Below are 6,237 nucleotides of genomic sequence, written 5' to 3' on the forward strand. Positions count from 1 at the left end.
AGACAAAGATGAGTAACAAATGGTGTACATTATTTCTAATTAAAAAGAATGTGCAATGCAAAGACACAAATATGTTAATGGATTTTTTTTAATGTTTGCTAACTCTTCTTTTGGATTTTTAACAATTTGGTGAATTGACAATATTATAAAAACGTCATCTCCTTTTCTTTGATAGGAAATGAATGTCTAGTGTTTAATTTTGGTAAGTGAAGGGCAGCAGCCTTAGCTGAGGCTCTCCTATTAAGATTTAATTTCACCAAATACAACAAAGTGCTTCTGCTCTTTGTGAAAAAAAAAAAAGGCCAAGATGGGGACACTTGCACCAAACTGTTGAATAAAGATGCCGTAGTAATTTTTAGAGCTATCTATTTGATTGCTTCAGCTTCAAGGTAGTTCATCACTTCACTATAATTCACCCGACATTGCCTTTTACACCCAATACTACATTTTCCCATCAGTCCGATTAGAAATAGTGATGCCTTTATCAGATTAATCTTTCTTTCTTTTAGCATGTCTGAGTTTAGGATAAACACTGCCTGTACCTAGCTGTTATCATTAATGCTCTAAGATTTAAACCACTGAAAAATACACAGAACTAGATCTTCAACACACACACACATGTTAAAATCTACTGTCTGACTAGGAAAACATTACTCCTTTTAGTGTCTTTAATTTGTCTTTTTAAATGGTCACTATTTGTAACTTTCAGTAGTTTCCCAAAAGCAGTTTGGTCTAAATCAGAATGTGCCGTGTGCTGTCAAGAGTGCTTTGCCATCCTTTTAGCTCCATTTATTTTTCCAGGCAGAGTCTCTTTAAACATTGTTGTGGAGAAAAATTAGCAAGATAAGGTTAAAATCATTGGTTGGAATTTTATGAATTGGATAATGTACCCGATTCAGTCTGGCATCAATGTGAGTTTTCCTGCATTACAGGCTGCTCAACTTCCTCCAGTTTGTGTTTGCAAAATGGGCTTTGGTCCAGGCTATCTTTCTGCTAAAAAGTGGTTCAATTTTGAGGCCCGATGAGATGAGTTTTAATTAAATTATTAGGTTTGAAAAACAATGTGCTTTTTCTCCTTTTCCATAGGAATTTGGCATATGAACAACTCAGCTAAAACAAATAAATAAATAAAATGAAAAATAAGTATAGTTAGCACCTGGATTGGGAAAGGGGTTAAATGCCACGGTCTTTTTTTCCAGAGGGAATAAGATCTTAGCAACTGTGTAAGGAAAAAAAGTTCTATGAGGGGAGAGTAATAATTAAGCATATAAGTTATATGTGTGCCTGTTAGGAGTTAAAATTTTAGTTTAATAAGAAAAATTATTAAATTTTGTCATTGAGTTTGGCATCATGTGAACTTATAACCCTTTTAAGTTTTGGCATAGTGAACTGGCAAAGAGAAAAGAATAAAGGTATCTTCGGTGTCCTTCTCTTGGTTAAATTGTCTTTGATTCAGAGTGTTATAACCACCCCACCTACCTGTATGAAGATGTTTTCCTATGGTTTTCCATAATGGAGGCAGATTTGCCAGATATGCCATGTGTCTAGTGACACACATAATCAAGATTGGCTTTTTTGTTTATGGTTTTTGGTTTGTTTGTTTTTGTTTTTTTCAGAGACAGGACCTCACTCTGTTGCCCAGGGTGGAATGCAATGGCGTGATCATGGCTCACTGCAACATCGAACTCCTGGGCTCAAGTGATCCTCCTGCCTCAGCCTCTTGAGTAGCTAGGATTACAGGTACATGCCCCCATGCCCAGCTAATTTTTTAATGTTTTGTAAAACTGGGATCTCGCTATGTTACCCAGACTTGATCATGATTGTTCAAGAAGATCTGCAGTGATGTAGATGGAGAGCAGAGAACAGGGCTAAAAATGAGTCAAGTCTGGGGCCATGACCTCCTGACATTAACTGAACTAAAGCTAAGAGAAGAAGACTTAAATAGAGAATTTAAGAACTCGTGTTTCTGAAGTTCGTTTTTTTTTTTTTTCTTTCATTTTACTGTTTTGTTTTCCGAAAACAGAAGATGAAATGTAAAACTGAGATTAAGGTATGAAGTGAGTGTGAATAGAAGACCCCACTGACTGGAATCCTGGATTCTTCCACGGCTGATGAATGACCTTGAATCACTTAATCTCTCTATTTTTCTCTCTCTTACATGTCAGAAGAAGAAACTGAAGCCATCTGCATTTTAAAACTTAACAGTTCTGAAAGGAAAACACAGATGAAACACATATACTTGCTATAATTCAATAAACTATAAAATTTTGTAGCTCTAGTCATGAATTAATTATTGTGTGTATGTATTTGAAATCTCTTAGACATATATTTTCAAACAAATACTTAAACTTGAGTCTTTTACCTCTAAGAATGTCTGTGACAATCACAGCCCTTGGTGACCAACAGTGCCATAAATGGTTCCCCTGAAGTACCCATATTCTGACCCCATCACCTGGGTCACAAATGATGAGACCAGTGTTGGGTACCCAAATTAAGGGTGACTAACATGTAAGTTGGATGATGAATGGTTTGAAATGTAAATTGTGTGAACTAGTGGAGCATAAAAGCTCTGCCCTGAGAAATAATGACTGATTAGACCAATTAGAAACCCCTCAGACTGTTGAACTTGAGACACACAGACGCAACAGACACAGACTAGTGGGTGTGGGAGCAGAAACACAGGCACTCTCAAATGGAGAAGACATTTGCAAGTCTCTGCTGCCAAGGGAACAAAGAGATAATCTGGATGCCAGGGCTGTGTCAGATCCTGCATGGCTCTGAACTACAGTTGGTTTCCAAAAAGCTGGGCTTTTGTGAGGTTTCTGTTTTTTATGCGATGCTTAGATTTTTCCTGGAATCCTTGGAAGTTAACTCAACATTTGAGGTTCCTTTATCCTTTAATCCCATCCCTCGTGTATCCTTACAATAAAATTCCTGCTAGAGGTAGCCTGAGGGAATCTTTGTTTCTTGTATCTGAAGAGAATAACACTAAACTTATTGCACATGATTTTGGGGTTAGATCCAACGATAGCACACAGGGACAGGAAATGTGATTTATTGATCATAAAAGCTTTAATTTAAAATTGCTGGCCAGTGAGATCCAGACTCTGGGAAGTGTTATAGGCCAAATGATCTGTTTCTTCAACAAATAAATTACAAAACTGAGGGGAAGAAAAGGAACCTATTAAAAAGACATTATCTATCAATCACTGTGTGTGTACAGTTTTGAGCTCCTGATTTAAATAAACAAATTTTAAAATAAAAGATCTTTTGAAACAATTGGAAGTTTGAACACTGATTGGATACTGGTGGTATAAAAGATTATCTTTTTTTTAGGTGTCATATGGTATTGTTTTGGTTTACAAAGTTATAGAGATAAATGTTGAAATATTTACAGATGCATTGATATGATGGCTGGGATTTAATTTGAAAGTCAAAGAAGTGAGTGGAAACGCGTATACTTCCCCTCTTATAATGTGGTTATGTCCCAATAACTCCATTGTAAATTGAAAATATCCTAAGTTGAAAATATTGTAAGTTAAAAGCACTTAATACAGCTAACTTACCAGACAGCTTAGCTTAGCCTCACCTACCTTAAATATGCTCAGAACACATACATTAGCCTATAGTCAAGCAAAATCATCTAACACAAAGCCTATTTTATAATATTGAACAACCCATGTAATTGATTGAATATTATACTGAAAGTGAAAAATCAAATAGTTGTATGCATACTCAAAGTATGGTTTCTACTGAATGCATTGTAAACCAAAAAGTATCTGAGACAAGTCTCTTTTTAAAAAAAAAAAAAAACATTTATGAGACAGTCTCATTCTGTCACCCAGGTTGGAGCGCAGTGGTGTGAACTCTGCTCATTGCAACTTCCACCTCCCAGGCTCAAGCAATCCTCCCACCTCAGTCCCCCAAGTAGCTGGGACCACAGGCATGGACCACCATGCCTGGCTAAAGTTTTTGTACTTTTGGTAGACACGGGGTTTTACCATGTTGTCCAGGCTGGTCTCGAATGCCTGAACTCAAGCTATCTGCCTGCCTCGGCCTCCCAAAGTACTAGGATTACAGGCGTAAGCCACTGAACCCAGCTCTAAGACAAGTCTCAATTAGTTTAGAAGTTTATTTGGCCAAGGTTAAGGACATGCCCTTGACACTGCCCCTGTCAGTACAGGTCCTGACAGCATGTGACCAAGGTGGTCAAGCTATACAACTTGGTTTTATACATTTTAAGGAGACGTAAGACATCCATAAATACATGTAAAATGTACATTGGTTCAGTCTGGAAAGGCAGGATGATTCAAACTTGAAACAAGAGGGTAGGGGTGGGAGGATGTGGGGGATGCTTCCAGGTCATAGCTGGAGTCAAAGACCTTCCAGTTGGCAATTGGTTCAAAGAATTTATCTAAAGGCAGTATCTGGGTTAAATAAGGGCACCAAGGTTCTCATTATGCAGAGGAAGCCTCCAGGTGGCAGACTTCAGAGAGCATAGATTGTAAATGTTTCTTACCTGATTTAAAAAAGTGTCAGACTCTCAGTAAATTATCTCCTGGATCAGTGAAAATACCTGAAAAAAGGTTCTCTAGAGAATGTAGATTTTCCCCATAAGAGATAGCCTTGCAGGGCCATTTCAAAATATGTCAAAAAATATATTTTAGGGTAAAACACCACAATTTCTTTCAAGGCCTGATATTTGTCATGTGATGCTATACTATATTCAGGCTGAAACTTGGTATCTTATTGCTATGAAAAATCTTAAGATCTCTATTTTAATGTTAATGCTAGTCAGTGGTGCCTGAAATCCAAAGGGAGGAGGGTATAATGAAGCAGGTCCAATTCCCCATGCCCTGCCCCCACCCCCACATCCCATCCTGGCCTGAACTAGTTTTTTAGGTTAACTTTGGAATACCCTTAGCCAAGAGGAGGGCCTCATTCAGATGTTTGATAGGGGGAGGGGGGTCTTAAAATTGTATTTTTGGTTTACAGCATATTGCTTTTGCACTATCATAAAGTAAAAAAAAAAAAAATCATAAGTCAAGCCGTCATAAATAGAGGACCATCTGTAGATATGAAGGAAGATTAACCAAGACTTGGTTATTGTTAAAGCCGATGATTGGCTATATGAAGATTTATTATACACTTTTGTGTACTTTTGTAAGGCTTTGGTTGTTTCTAAACTTAGAACAAAATAAGTAATTGGCCATCTTCTTTGGATTGTGAAGGCATTTTCTCCCATAGATTTGTATAAATGGCAACCATGTCCCCTAATTGAACCAGGTATGAATGGCCTTCATTGATTTTGTAGACTCTGACCTTCTCTGTTCTTCCAGAGAAGGTGGTACTCAGGCAAAAACTTCTAAACATTTTGTTGTTCAGAATATGACTTTGATCTTCTCATGAGACTCAAGTTTTTGAATGCTTAAGGCTCTTTATTGCTAGTGTATGCAAGTAATATCATTGTCCTTAACCACCATCTGCCACTCCCCCCAGACACACATAAGTTTATGATGACTACAGAGGTGTCCAGATAAGTAAAAACTGCCTTTGCATTAAGGTGAGAGAAGATCAAGATGAAATCTTCTTAGAAAATATAACTGGGGAAAGTAGTTTGTCTCTTTCTCCTGGAAAACTACTAGACATCAACTTATATACTTCTTTTCTATATTCTCAATATGAGCCACTTAAGAAAATTAATGAGACCTTATGTTTGACCAAAACTGGTAATTCCTTGATGTTATTCTCCAAACTTGATTCTGAATGACTACCAAAAACACTAAGAGTACCACTGTGGATGTTTAAAGGCATATACCTTAAGAGCCTTCAGAATTAGATGCTTCAGTTCTTCTGAAATCAAAAGTCACATCAGCTTTGCTGTAGTTAATCAGGTAATACCTTTCTTCTCCACTGCTCTCTAATTTCTTTGAGGGCAAATACTGTCTTTCTTGATAAATGCCCTGTACCCAACATCTAACAGAGTACCTGGCATAAAGTGAAATCCATTGAATGTGTTAATGATAAATAAAGAAGTTCAAAAAATCTTTTAATAGAAGCTATAAACTAGCAGATAAGCAAAGTCATTCTCATAAAACACCATTTGTCATTTGAATGCATGCATCGTGGCCTGTTATTTTTAACTAGTCTCATTAATTTATAGTTATACATGATGTAGATCTATATTGTGATATACACTAAGTGGGCTGATCCTGAGATCAATCTATGATTGCTGCT

The 6,237-nt window shown here is 36.9% G+C and overlaps 1 protein-coding gene across 1 annotated transcript in view; it reads left to right on the plus strand.

Moving 5' to 3' along the window:
• Positions 1-2,049, plus strand: part of SPATA17 (spermatogenesis associated 17) — a 225,563-nt gene extending 223,514 nt beyond the window's left edge. Inside the window, exons 11-12 of the mRNA XM_023203722.1 lie at positions 176-202; positions 2,024-2,049. The gene's annotated coding sequence lies outside the window, so the exon portion shown is untranslated. The remainder of the gene's footprint in view (positions 1-175; positions 203-2,023) is intronic.
• The last annotated feature ends 4,188 nt before the right edge of the window (positions 2,050-6,237 follow it).

This window comes from Piliocolobus tephrosceles, chromosome 1 (assembly GCF_002776525.5).
Source record: "Piliocolobus tephrosceles isolate RC106 chromosome 1, ASM277652v3, whole genome shotgun sequence".
NCBI classification, from domain to species: domain Eukaryota; kingdom Metazoa; phylum Chordata; class Mammalia; order Primates; family Cercopithecidae; genus Piliocolobus; species Piliocolobus tephrosceles.